Source organism: Protopterus annectens, chromosome 6.part0 (assembly GCF_019279795.1).
Source record: "Protopterus annectens isolate FY-2018-M chromosome 6.part0, PAN1.0, whole genome shotgun sequence".
Classification (NCBI taxonomy): domain Eukaryota; kingdom Metazoa; phylum Chordata; order Ceratodontiformes; family Protopteridae; genus Protopterus; species Protopterus annectens.
Genome location: NC_056737.1, coordinates 1,589,621,130 through 1,589,636,305, shown reverse-complemented (window position 1 = coordinate 1,589,636,305; position 15,176 = coordinate 1,589,621,130). Strand labels below are relative to the sequence as shown.

At 40.9% G+C, this 15,176-nt stretch overlaps 1 protein-coding gene across 1 annotated transcript in view; it reads left to right on the top strand.

The window, feature by feature from the left end:
• CLASP1 (cytoplasmic linker associated protein 1) overlaps positions 1–15,176 on the top strand; it is a 4,127,769-nt gene that overhangs the window by 2,060,351 nt on the left and 2,052,242 nt on the right. The window lies entirely within an intron of this gene.

Sequence of the window (15,176 nt, the reverse complement as noted above, 5' to 3'; positions counted from 1 at the left end):
AGGACCAATCCTTCCTTTATGCCCAAGGTGGTATCCAGTGTGGCCCTTAATCAGTCCATTCATTTGCCAACCTTCTTTTCTAATCCACAGAACAAAGGAGAACGAATCTTGCACTCTTTGGGCGTGCAGAGACAAATTAGATTTTTTTTGGACAGGACTAAGCCTCTCAGGAAAACTGAACAGCTGCTAGTTGCCTTTGCTGCAGGGGCAGAGGGGAAGGCAATTTCAAAGCAAACCATTTCTAAGTGGCTAGGCCATTGCATTAATTTCTGTTATAAACACCATGGAAAGCCTACCCCACAGGGGATAAGATCACATTCCACCAGGGCTGCATCTACTTCAACAGCCTTTCTCAGAGGTGTTCCTACCAGGGACATTATAGAAGCTGCTACCTGGAGTTCTGTTCATACCTTCACCAGGCATTACCACTCAACTATTTTTTTCTAAATCCAGAGCTGGTTTTGCCACTGCAGTCTTGCAGGGCCTAATAGCTGGTCCTAATGCTCTGTAATTGCCTCGTCCCTTCCTTAGCTTTGGGAATCTACCCAAATTTAATGACTGCAACAGTGAAACACGAAGAACATAGTACAGTTGTGTACACTTACCATACATTTAGATGTTCAAGTGTATTCACTGTTGCAGTCATGGTTACTCTCCCTCCAGCCCCCTGACTTCTATTGGCTATACCTCTCTTCTTGTTTACTGTATTTAAGCTTTCTGGTGTATTTGCTTTTTGTTGGAGGTGTAACCTTGTGTAGAATTGCTTCCCATTATGAGGGCACCTGACATCTGGGGCAAGAAAAACTGATGTAATGGCATCGGCTGCATGCTTTATACCCCCGACTACCTGACGTCATGGAAGAAGAGACAGCAACCGACGCAGGACCCAAGACTTTGATAATCAGGCCAGCTGAGGGCTTCTTGCAAGCAGGTAACCCAAATGTAATGACTGCAACAGTGAATATACTCGAACATCTACAGTTATGGTAAGTGTACACAACTGTACTTTCTGCTACAAGCAATATGGGAAACCTCCCAATAAGGGGGTCAGAACTTACTCTGCCAGAGCAACCTCCACCTCTGCAGCTTTCCTCAGAGGAGTTCCCACCAGGGACATCCTGGAGGCTGCAACATGGACATCTGTTCATACTTTCACCAAGCATTACCACCTGCCTATGTTCTCCAAATCCAGGGCAGGCTTTGCCACTGCAGTGTTGCAGGGCATCCTAACCAGCCCCCAGTCTTCTTGACTGCCTCAACCCTTTTCCTCATCTTTGCGAATCAACCTAAATGTGATTACTGCAAGTGAAACACGAAGAACATAGTGCAGTTGTGTACACTTACCATAAATGTAGCTGTTTTAGTGTATTCCCTGTTGCAGTCCTGGTTTCCCTCCTTCCCTCCACCCCCTGTCTCTCTCCCTCTCTCTCTCTCTCTCTCTCTTATTACAAGGAATAATTTGGTATTTACTTTCTGCTGGTGGGGTTCTTCCACCATAAGCTGGCTCCTGACAGGGCAAAAAAAAACTGATGTAATGGCTTCGTTTGCCTTACTTTATACTACTGACGACATGACGCGACAGCAACTGACGCAGAAATACTAAGTCTCTGGTATTCGGGCCGAATGAGGGCTACCCTGGGAGGGATAACCCAAATGTGAGGACTGCAGCAGTGAATACACTCGAACATCTACATTTATGGTAAGTGTACACAACTGTACTTTTTGCCCATAGTTAGTTGCACTTGAATAATTTTGGATGCATTATGTTGGGCAACTAGCCTGGAGGTGTGGATATCCTTAATGAGTATGGACACACCGCCGCTTTTCTGTTCCGGTCCAGGTTAGATGGCCGAAAGGTATGGTATGAGTTATAGTTTGGTAATGCAGGGGTGCTCTCTGGAGCCTTGAACCAGGTTTCAGTCACAGCACAGCTATTGATGTTCTCCATTTTGAGGAGTGCCTCGAATGAGTGCATTTTGAGGTTTAGACTTATAGCGTTGAGTAGCATTACCCTCAGTTTTTGTTTGACTGTACCTGCTACAGTGGTGGGTTTGTCGTTTGGACCTTGCCCTAAAAAGGCACTATAGGGGCGGCAGGAGCCTTGGCCAGTATCTGGCATCCCAGGGGCGATAGGTGCAGGTCAACTCTGGCAAAGCATTGTGGCCTCCTGATCATGTTATCCCAGGCAGATAGGTACTGGATCCCCTTAGAATGATACCAGAAGCTTAGCCAATTGTTGAAGTCAGTCATTTTGTTGTTGTACTATGGTGTCATTCTGGGCGAAAGTAGGATGCTACTGAGAGCTAGTGTCATACCTGCTTGGATTACAAGATGTCTCTTTTCATGTAGTCCAGGGAGGTACATCTACGGTCATTCACACCAAGATGGACAATGAATTAGTCATATGTGTACTTGTGGAGTGACCTGAGTGCATGGGTTATGTGGCGGATCTTTGCACCTGACAGGCGGCTGGCAGTAACCTTCTTCTTGTCTAGTCTGGTGAGTGGAACATCATTGTTGACTATAGAGTCACCTATGACTAATGTGTTGAGTATGTTGTTTTGCCTTATAGGCTGTGGTTGAGTGGCACATTGAGTTCTGTGGGTTATGTGTCTTTTGGTTTCAGCAAAAAACAGTGCAAACTACAGCTTTGGTACAAGACATGACTTCCAGTAACATAGAGGAAAAAGATAAGCCAAATGTACTCTGAGCTGATTAAAATAAACAGAACACTGAAGGGGTATATCAACTCAAAAATAGTAAAAGGCTGAAAAAATGGGAGAAGCTTTAAACAATTCAGATAAGATGGTAAAACTACAAACATCATAGGTCAGAATGAAGAAATTACGGAGTGTGAGACTGCTCTAGAAGAGATGTTTCAAAAAATAATAGAATTAGAGGACAGAGCATGTAGAGAAGGCCTGAGATATTCTGCTCTACCAGAGAAGCTGGAAGGAACAGACTATATTAATTTTTTGAAAGTACAAATAAGCAACTGGATTGGTATTACACAGCAGGCGTTGTTAATTGAAAGGACACATTGTGTGTATCCTACAAAGCTGGCCGTGAATAAGCAACCTAGACCTTTAACAGTAAAGATGCAGTCCTACCACCAAAAAGACCTGATTTTGACAAAACTGTGGCAGAAGGACAAAGTACTAAAAGTGAGAGACAGTAGTGTTTGTGGAAAATGATTAGTTGCTGTACACCATGCAGAACAAGAGTAAATTTATTCAGTAATCAGGGGATGTCGAAGAGCAGACAAGAGATTCAACCTGCTGTATCCAACTATCTTCAGAATATTCTTTCCTGGAGGGTCAAAATCATTTTGGATGCAGAACATGCTAAGGAGGAAATACAGACATTTGGCCAACAAAACCGAGCTGTACCGAAGGAGAATCTGTTTCTTGTTCTTCTGATAATAAAGCCCATAGAGAGACTGTGCCAGTGAAACCTTTTCAAATGTTTCAACAGAAAATGCTTGAGACACAGAAAAAGGCACAAGAGTTGAGTAGAATAGCTGGGAGTACATTGGAAAGAAAGCAGAGACTGGGTTTGGGAGGTGGAGATAAACAGGAACAAGACCAGCAACTTGGAAATTGAAAAATAAATGTGGGATTAGATTACAAAGCATTAAAATTTATATTTGTAAAATGTGACAGAACAAGAAAACCTGGTAATATTAGACTTCTCTGACTTTGTTAAACTTGGGACTCCAAAGAATATGCCATACTTCATGTTTGAAAGAACATTTAGGAGAGAGAAAGAGAAAGGAAAGAGTTAATTGCAAGTAAAACAAAATTTTAACAGTAGCATTTTTATAATGCATGAAATAACCTGTGCTATAAAGTAAAGTTTTCTCAGTTATTTTTAAGTGTAATAGGGATACTAAAGTAAACAGGTGTTCAGTTTTAAGAAATGTAGTGTAAAAAAGAAACAGCTGGTTGAAATAGCATGATACAAAAAGCAAATAAATAAAAGGAACACTGAATATGGTGAAATGTTTTCCTCTAGCAAATAAATGAGGGCCCTGTAGTACAGGCAGCTGTGCATCTGGTTCTCATGTCTCTCTGGATACAGTCTGATAAGGGGTAATAAAAAATAGAGTACTGTTTTTCAGTGGCTTTCTTTCAGTAGCTAGGAGATTATGGAAAGCATTCAAGTGTTTTTCTAGTCTGGTAGAGGAATAAAATAAAGACAAAAACAGATAGCACTTAGTAGAAGTAGAAACATCGGCTGTATCATGCATATTACCATGGATAACCTTCCGTGTAGGGTAATCCAAGTCTGTTGTTGTGGTTGTCAGTCTGAGGCCATTCTTTTAGGAGGGTTAAACTTCAATATTTGAATATGTGCATAATTTTGTGTGTTAGTGTTAAGTTAATAGGTTTTAGGGGTGTTGTAGGGGTGTTTTTTTTGAGAGTTTTCACTAAAACAGTGTTATGTAAGATGTAATATAGGTTCAAATGGATATGACAAGAAATAACTGTATAAAAGATCAACCTGACAGACATTAGGTATGCATGCAGCACAGAAGCTGAAACTAGACATTAAAAAAGCTGTTACACATAACAGTTGCGAATAAAAACTTATTGGCATAATGACAATATTTTGTGTTATTTTTAAATGTAAATGGCATCACAAATGTATACAAAAATTAAAGGGTAGTGAAGCATATTTAAAAATGTAGAGTGCAAGCACATGTGCTATAGGAGACACATTTGGAAAGAACTGAGCATGTGAATTTGAAAAAGAAAGGATTTCAGGATGGTTAATCAGTGGAATGTCTGGGACAAAGTAAAAGGGGGTAATTGTATTAATTGCAAGAGGCACTACAGTAGTGATAGAAGAGGGAAAAAAGATAATAACTGACAAGGGAGGAGGATTGGACTGGCATTTATTTATATTCCACCAAAAACTGCTATAATGGAGCTTAAGAAAATTCTGGGAGAAATAATAAGCTTTCAACAGGTAGTATTACATGTAAATGGGGATAAGAACTTGATTTGCAGCAGGGAGGGTGTATCCGGGAGGCCCAGAAGGAAAAATGTAACAAAATAGGGTCGATTTTTGAAGAAATGTTTGAAAATATTTGAAATGGGAAGTGTGACTTCAGTAGCAGGAGTTCACAGTTGTTCTTCTTCTTTCGGCTTTTCCCGGTTAGGGGTCGCCACAGTGGAACTCCAGTCCACTAATGATTGTCAGTAGATTTTTATGGTGCCGAGGTGCCAGCTCAACGCCCATCCTTAAATTTACATATTCCCCAAGGTACAAAAACTGTGCTAGGCTAGAAAGAACTTGTATTTCACAGGAACATGTGCATTTCATTGAAAGTTTTGATATACATCCAATAACTATTTCAGATCAAGCACCAGTAACTAAAATAGAACCACAGGGTTACGAAATAAAAATGAGACACTGGCACTTTCCCACCTATCTTTTGAAAGGAGAGGAATTTAAGAAATGTGTAGTGGACATTAATGGGGATGTATTAGAGAAGATAGAAATTTCTTCTGAAAGTATACCTAGGGAGTGGGATAAAATTAAAGTGGAGTTTAAAAATAGGGTGGAAATAAAGGCAGATATGGTTGAGATGTAACAAAATAATTATTTAGAAGGACTGACAAAGGTTAAAGTTTTGCAGATTAGGGGAAATCTCACAGAACAAGAAAAGGAGCAATTGCAGAATGCTAAACAGAAACTAAAGGATTGCCAAGATAAAATGCACGAGTTTAGAAAGACTGCTTTTAAGCATCTGTTTTTTGATAACTCCAGAGCATAAAAACTTTTAGCACAATGACAGGCAACAGAAAGTAGAAAGGGTTATAGCCAAGTTTAGGGAGGCAGTAACAAGGAAGAGATAACCAGAGATCCTGTAGAGGTACTAGAAATATATCTGAAGTTAGATGAAAATCTGTATAGAGTGAGAAATATAGAAATCAAGAAACGGTACAAATGGAAATGTTTATGGAAGAATTAAATATGCCAAGGTTGGAGGTAGATGAAACTCAATTACTAACAGAATAGGAGAACATGAGATGAAAATTATGATGTATAACTAATCAACAGGAAAGTCAGATGGTATTCCTGTGGAAGTTTGGAAGCTCAGAGGTAAAATGCTTAACATCCGGAAGGTTTTGTTTAACAGTATTTTAAAATGAGAAGAAAAGCAAACATCCGGAAAGAAAGAGGTGGTGGCTATAGACCCATCAGATCAAGCTTCATATAGGCTGATTTCAATTCTAAACCATGATTATAAAATGTTTGTCTATAATGGCTAAAAGCATGATGATGCCAGAATTGATAAATATGGATCAGTGTCGTTTTGTGGAGTGGAGGCAAACGTTTGATAACAATGGAATGATGATGATCCAGATGGAAGCAGAATGTAAGAAAATACCACAGTTGGTGGGTCTTGATGCAGAGAAAGCATTCATCAGATTATGTTGGGATTTTATGAGGAAGACAATGAAAACATTTGCATTCCCTAATAAAATTATAAGGTGATTAGGAGGATGTATGAGGGATCAGAGGTAAATATTAAAGTGGGCGGATTCCTCTCTGATGAGTTCTTTTTGAGCTGAGAAACCAGGCAGGGGTGTCCTCTTTCCTGTTTATCTGTATTAGAACCATTGGCAAAGAAAATAAGGAACTCCGAAAATCAAGTATATAATTGGTATGGTAGACAAGAAAAGCTGGCTTTATTTGCATACTATATTATTTTATACTTGATAAAACCAGAAAAAAAGACGATTCAGTGCAGTGGAATATTTTTAGATAGTTTCATGTCTTTCAAGATACAAAATTAATGAAGATAAAACAAAAGCAGTAGCTGTAACGTATGTACCCACACACAAATTGGTTCAACAATACCCATATTTATTGGGCTATGGATTAAAAAGGATTCTGCTGTGGCAGCTAAGGATATGTGGGAAGAGACTAAAAAAAATTAGAAATTGGAAGCTCTGTTATATTGTATATGGATACAGAGACAGAAGCAGTCAAAATGTTTTAATCCCTTTAGTTATATACACAGGTCAGGCATATTTCTGTCAACCAGAGAAGTTGTGGATAGCAATTAATAAAGAGAAGGGTTTTATGTGTGAGGGGAAGATGGCAAGAGTCAAGTATGATAAGCTGATTCTTCCAACAGAACAAGGTGGTTTGGGATTACATGATTTGAAGGGTTGTTTTAGAGCTACACAGTTAAGGCTCCTGTACATAGCACAAGTAGAAAACTATAATTCAAAGTGGAAAGAGAAGGTGATAAAATGGGGAGGTGGGGTCTCGAGAAACAAGGAGAGACTGGGATTTTGGATGCAGTTTCTTAAGGAGAGTAACAATAACCACACAGAATATTCATTCATGAAGTAGCAGAAAGTATACTAAGACATAAACCAGCACAGGAATGGAGAAAGGAGATCCTGCTGATAGGGATGACTGCAGGTAGGGATACAGACAATAGAAAAGAGGGTGCTTGAATTTACTAGAGAAAACTGGCAAAGATACCAAAGTATTGGGAGCAAATAATTAGAGAGGGATAGATAATAGAATGAGAAAAGGCCAAGAATTTGTTTGGGCTGCATGCTAAGACTGGCTTCCCTGTCAAGGATTGATATCAGAGTATAAGCAAAGAAAAAGAAATAGGGAGATCCTAAGTGAAAGACCAGCACTAGTAGAGTTTTTAGTAGAATCTATAACAGAAGTTGCTGTTATAAAAGGGATAATTAGTGGAACATATAAATTTTGCATGGTAACTATAAGAATCAATCAGAGGAGGTTAAAAAGGATTTTAAAGAGGGATTGGATAAGCAATTCACAAAGAAACAATCGGAGGATATATGTATTTCTCCCAAATATGCTACAAAGCTAGAAGATGTAGGATATTTGATTGGAAGTGTTTACATAGGTATTTGTATACCCCAAGTAGACTCCAATTATTTTTTTTGCAGGTAGATGCCAAATGTTGAAGGTGTGATGGTGACAAAAGAGGTAATTGCGAGCATATTTTTGTGAGTGTAACGAGCTGGCAGACTTTAAAAATTCCCTACAGACTACTCTTGTCAGAAATACTGGGTGAGTAAATTGGTATAACTAAGGAAATGATTTTGAGCTATGATAGAAAATCGGAAGTGCCTTGACATAGTAATACCTTGATGAGTCTAATTATGGTGGCTGACAAAAAAGCAGTTATTGAAAAGGGGAAGTCACAGTCAAAGCCAACTGTACTCTAAGTAGTGAATATGGTAACAGATAAAACTGGAAATTGTATCTTTAGCAAAGGGTAAGAGCAACATGTAGAATAATGTATTGGAGGCAGAATGAGGTTTAAAAGAAGGCAAGATTTGAATGATCTATGTAATGTTTGGCTTGACAATAACTGGATAGATTATAAGTGATGTATAATGTTTACACTAAAAATATGTCAGTATGGTTTGTTTACATAAATGCATGATTGCCTATGTCATAAGTGATAATTTAATAATAAAGATGTTTCTTGTTTAAAAAAAGCTTTTACAAGTTCAGTTTTCTCAGCCGTCAGTAACAGCAGCAAGGGAATGTCTCAGGAGTGTGGGATACATGGCCTCCACTATCCTAATGATTCTACTGTCCCAGTCACCCATGAGAAAAATTTAGTATTTTCTGAAGTTAGCATATACCCAGCATCTCTTCTCATCACAAATCCCTTTGCTGAATTTTGTCAAGAAATATCTAGTTTGGTGACTAGATCAAATGCTTTTGAATATGGGTCTTGTAGTTTCTCCTCCAGCCCCATACCAGTCTCGAGCCAAAGGAGTCAAAGTACATCATCTTTGGGACCATCGTTTCAAGAAAAAGCATATAGTCGACAAGGAAATGATAGCACTGATAATTACCTTAAGAACTTTGAGCCATTTGTGGACTTTCGGACCTCTTTTGACAATCATAGACAACACCATGGTGATGTAGTATTTAAAACAAATGAGGTGAACCGGGTGTTGCACCCTATACAGACTAGCCTTACTAGCCTGTGAGCTGGCCATCACCACATTCTATCTTTTCAGTCTGTTTGTTTCATCAGAGCAGAATGTAGTGGCACATACTTTGAACAGATCCAGGGCAGACCCCCATTAGTGGAGATTACACCCTGGGGTCTTCCATGAAATGATCCATCTGTGGGAATCCCCCAAATCTGTTTGCCTTCTTTCACAACACACAACTGAAGAAATTCTGCTTCAGGATGGATTTACGCACATCAGAAATGAGATGTCTGATTCATCCCAAACTTCAAAAACTACATTTGACTGCATGAATGATAGAATCCTCCCAACCTTTTTTTTTTCTGAGGATATGCAGCATGTATTAAAGGAGGCTTGAAAACATGCTACTTGAAAATCATATTTAGCTAAATGGAATAGATTTTCTGTTTGGTGCCACAGGAAGAACCAGGTCCTATCCATTGCTGAAGAGACTGTGGTTCTCCAGTATGTCTGTGAATTACTCACATCAGAACTTTCCTATTTATTCATTTATTTTAATCTTTCAGACATTTGTTTGCCTGCCTTTAAATCCTACCCTTTCCTTCTTGTCTTAGATGCAACATCCATTCATCTCGTAACACATGATGACTCCTTAGGATCTAAATTATCTCTTCTCTTAGAAAACCTCCCTCTTTTACCTGTTACACCAGTTCATCAGGCTGATTTAAAGATGTTCTTCATGTTTCACTGTTGCAGTCATTACATTTGGGTTATCTGCTTGCAGTAGCGCTCAGTCGGCCTGATTAACAAAGTCTTGGGTCCTACGTTGGCTGCTGTCTCTTATTCAGTGATGTCAGGTCATCAGGGGTATAAAACATGCAGCTGACATCATTACATCAGCCTTTCTTGCCGTGCTGTGCGTGAAGCAGAAGCAGTTCGCAAGTGCCGGTCGACCGACTCCTGAAATTTTCGTTTTCGTATTTCAGAAACGAAGTCTTCAACTAAAAGCTAAGTACCTCATTGGGGAAACTTTTTCTTGCTCTAATCCGATGTTAGTAAAAGGAAATAATTGCATTTCTTGTGGAAAGCAAATACCTCATAAAGATTTTCATTTGTACTGTATTCCTTGCCTAGGCCCTGAACACAACGTACCTCGCTGTCGGTTTTCTGCCTTATTTAAACCACAAACTATCAGTCGTCTGTATATTTGCTCTTCTAAATATTTTGGAGCTCAGTTCAATTATCCTGATATGTCTTCGGTAAGCCATTCGACTATCGACATTCCAAAAAAACAGAAAGATAAAGACAGAGATAGGCCTCCCAGTTCACTGGTACTCAGGCGCTTTCGCAGCCCCTGATACCCGCTACTTCAGATTCGCAGGCCTCTACTGAGACGCTTTCAGAGTCCGGTATGCCACGAGATGCTTCAACTGTGGAACCTGTGGATGTCTCTACCTTGGATGGGTCTAGAGCCACTGTGCAGGCACCAGCTTCTGAGGGTGTATTCAGGCCTACTGACTTGCATATTAAACTGACGCCATCTTCTTCTTCAAGGCCTAAAACTTAAAAAAACAGGCCTAGAAAACTGACGCCCAGACCGCATGGTCCGGCCTCTATGCCTAAAAAACGAATTATAAGAATGACTGAAGATCTTATTACTTTAATCAGGCAAAGCCAACGTTCCCCCTCTAAGAGACCTAGGACTGAGTTTGTTTATGATACTTCCGACCAGGATTCTGAAATTTCTGTTTCCTCTGATGACAAGGATTTACCCTTATCTACCTATGAGGATTCTGATGCTGAGGACTCTATTCCCTCTGCCCCCCCCCGAGGATTTCTTTTTTGGTGAAACCTTGCTACTCTCGGGGAGCATTTTCATTGGGAAAGTCAGGATTTCTCTGATTCTAAAAAGAGGCTTAGTGATTTCTTACTCCTGCCCCAGCACAAGCCTTTAGCTATACCTCCTGTACTGGACATTGTTGATGATGCCTTTTCGGAATCTAGCATGGTCCGTGACTCTCTTCCTCCTGCTTCCAGAAAACCTGATAGATATTACAGGGTTCCTGACTCTCACAAGTTAATTTTCAAAAATCCTACTGCGGATCCTGAAACCGTTTCACAAGGACCCAAGAGCATTAAAGCTACTACTGCCAAAAATCCTACCCCTTCTGATAGAGACTCCAAGGCTTTGGATAGAAGGGGTAAGAAAGTATACACTTATGCAACTTTGTCCATTAGGGCCTTGAATTGCCAGTTTCATATGTTAAAGTATCAGCTGTATATTATTGGATTGCTTAAACAGAAAATTATGTTGTTTCCTAATTGTGCTGAAAATAAGGATTTTCAGGATTTAATGCATTCTGCTGAACAAGTTGGTAAACATAGATTGCAATGTGGTTTTGATTCACTAGAGGCATCTTGCAGGGCTACGGTAACTGGGTCTGTACTTAGAAGGCGTGCTTAGCTTAAGGAGCAATCCTTGCCAGATCATGTTAAAGCAAAATTACTGGATGCTCCCTTAAATCAGGGTCGCCTGTTTGGCAACAGGGCAGAAAAAGTTCTTAAAAAGGTTGAGGAAAAAGATAAATCTATGCAAACTGTTAAATATTTTTTACAAGTACAACTTCCAAGATTTAGTAGGCATTGTCCTTCTAAGAATTGGTCTTTTCCTGCCTCTTTCAGACGTTCTCAGTCCAAATCCAGATCCAACAGAGAGCACCCAGGCTTCAGTCCCAGGGGACGCACAGGACTAAACAGTGGGGGGGCCTCCTCTTCTAAATCTGGGAGTAATAAAACTCCCCCCTATGGTAAACTGTCTTTGACTTCTTTTTAAAACTTCCAGGCACTTCTCAACTGACTGCCCCTTTGGGGGGAAAGATTGCACTTCATGCAAAGAACTGGGGACTCATTACCCGGGACAAATGGGTTTTAAATATAGTGTCCCAAGGATACAGATTTCACTTCCACATGTACCAACTCCAAGCGATTGGCCGGATCTACCTCCAAATCAGTGGACAGAGGCCCAAAAGCTAGTACTCTCTCTTAAGCATAGGGGCTATTCAGTTGGTACCAGAAGAAGAAAAGGGACAAGGTTTCTACTCGAGATTTTTCCCGGTACCCAGAAAAGACAATTCATGACAATCTATTCTGGACCTGCCTACTCTAAACACCTTTTTGGTGATTTCAAAATTCAAGATGCTGACTCTTCACCAGTTGCTTCCTATGCTAAGCAAAGATACCTGGTTGACAACACTAAATTTAAAGGAAGCATACCTGCATATCCCAATCAGGGAATCTTGCAGAAGATGCCTACGCTTCAAAGCAGGCTACACGCACTATCAGTTCTCTGCACTGCCCTTTGGCTTATCTACTGCGCCCAGGGTATTCGCAAAGTGCCTAGATCCAGTCATTGCATTTTGCAGGCAAAGAAGTATTCAAATATACCAATACCTGGATGATTGTCTAATTCAAGCAGAAAACCAGGACATACTTTTGAATCATCTGGCTTTTGTACAAAGGGTGCTAACTTGTCTGGGGTGCACCATAAATGAAAAGAAATCACACCTGGTACCCTGTCAACAAATTATATTCCTGGGAGCAAGCTTGAGTACAACTTCCCAGATGGCTTTCCTCACGCAAGAGAAACAAATTCACTTGACAACCTACTTCAAACAAGTGGCCACAAAAACCCTGCTTATCTGCAAGGCAAATACTGCAAGCCTTGGGGTTCATGGCCTCCTGCATTCTTCTAATTCCATATGCAAGACTGTATATGAAGAAACTACAATGGTATCTAAAAAGCCTATGGTGTCAGCATTCTCAGTTTCTCGAAGCAATGATTCCTATCATTCCTTGTCTACGCCTAAAGTCCCTTTGGTGGGCAGAGGCCTGCCACCAAAACAAGGGACTACCATTCACACTAACCCCTTCCACCTAAACCCTAACAACAGACGAATCAGACTATGCATAGGGGGGGTGCACCTGGCAGGGAAATGCATTCAGGGCAAATGGAACCCAATTCAAATGCACCTTCACATCAATCATAAAGAAATGTTAGCTGTACAGAATGCCCTGACAGCCTTCAAAGACCACATTCTTCCAGGACTATTAATGGTAAAGATGGACAACACCACTGTTATGTGGTACATAATACATAAACAAGCGGGGGGGGGGGGGTACACATTCTTACCCCCTCTGCAGTCTAGCCATGGCATTGTGGAACACAGCCTTGAGCTACCAAGTGCATCTACAAGCTCAATTCCTGACAGGAAAACTAAATACACTGGCAGACGGACTAAGCAGAAACCTCATGGACCCACACAAGTGGAAACTGGAAACAAGGATTTTCAACATGTTGACAAGCAAATGGGGGAGCCCAGATATAGACCTGTTTGCTATCCTGAGAACTATCAATTGGAAAAATTTTGCGCAAGGACTTCCCACAGACAAGCTTGGAAGGTGGATGCTCTGTCCTTCAGCTGGAAAAAACTATCAGTTTATGCTTTTCCTCCTCTGCCTCTGCACTCCAAAGTACTACTAAAGATCAAACAAGACAAATCAAGGATGATTTTGATTGCACTAGCCTGGCCACCCCAACACTGGTACCCCCTCCTGCGCAGTTTGTCATTGTTGGCCCCATGGCACCTGCCTCAGACTCCTACCCTGCTGTCTCAGCAGGAGAACCAGATTCTGCACCCTCAGCTTCAAACACTGAACCTAGCAGCCTGGCTAATTACCTAAGCTCTCCTTTACCATCCCTCAGTAAACCAGTGATGGATGTCATTTTAGAGGCAAGGGGACCTAGTTCTAGAAAATCTTATGCTGAAAAATGGAAATGATTCTGTGCCTGAAACCAATCTCAGGGGATGAGCACAGCAGTGCCCAATTTACCTCAGATTTTACAATACTTAACTGAGATGCTTCACAAGGGCCTGTCTTTTTCCTGAATAAAAATTCACACCTCAGCTATTTCAGCTCATTATAACACAGAACCTCCTCTCTTCTCTCATCCACTGCTCAAGCAGTTCCTCAGAGGGGTCAAAAATTTAAGACTACCCAGGAGAGCTCCAACTCCAGCCTGGGACCTTAACTTTGTATTGGAGAAACTCACCCTTTCTCCTTTCGAGCCAGATGCTACTGCAGATTTAAAATTCTTTTCTTGGAAAACAGCTTCCCTTTTAGCCATCACTTCAGCAAGAAAGAGTATCGAATTACAGGCCCTTATGGCAGTGGAGCCTTTCATCATCTTTTATTCTGACAGGGTGTCCCTCAGGACCAATCCCTCTTTCATGCCAAAGGTGGTATACAGTGTGGCCTTTTAATCAGTCCAGTCATTTGCCAACCTTCTTTCCTATTCCACAGAACAAAGGGGAACGGGTACTGCACTCCTTAGATGTGCACAGACAACTTAGATTCTACTTGGACAGGACTATTCCTCAAAGGAAATCTGAACAACTGCTGGTGGCAATTGCTGCAGGGACAGAGGGGAAGGCTATTTCAAAGCAAAACATTTCCAAATGGATAGGCCATTGCATTCATTTCTGCTATAAGCACCATGTCAACCTTATCACACAGGGGATCAGACCCCACTCAACCAGGGCTGCATCTACCTCTACAGCCTTTCTCAGAGGCATACCTGCCAGGGACATCCTAGAAGCTGCTACCTGGAGTTTTGTACAGACTTTCACCAAACATGACCATTTGCCAATTTTCTCTAAATCCAGAGCTGGCTTTGCCACTGCAGATGTTCATAGTGTTACCCTGCTGCAGTCATCACACTTGGGTTATCCTGTCGTCAGGTGCTCCCGCAGTCGGCCGGAATTCCAAAGTGTTGGTCCGCCGTCGGTTGCTGTTGCTTCTTCCCTGACATCATTGCGCCAGGGGTATATATGATGCATCCGACGCCATTTTCTTCAGTCATTCTTGCTGCGCGGTGCCCGAAGCAGAAGCAGTTCGCAAGTGCCGGTCGGCCGACTCCTGAGATTTTCGAAGTCGAATTTCAGATCCAAAGTCTTCAATAAAGCTAAGTACCCCGTTGGGGAAACTTTTCTTGCCTCAGATCGATGTCAGAAAAAGTTAACAATTGTATTTCTTGTGGGAAGCAAATACCTCATAAGGATTTTCATTCTTACTGCATACCTTGCTTAGGCCCAGACCACGACGTCACTGGTTGTCGTTTTTGTGCTAGGTTTAATAAACGTACTATAAAAAGACGCT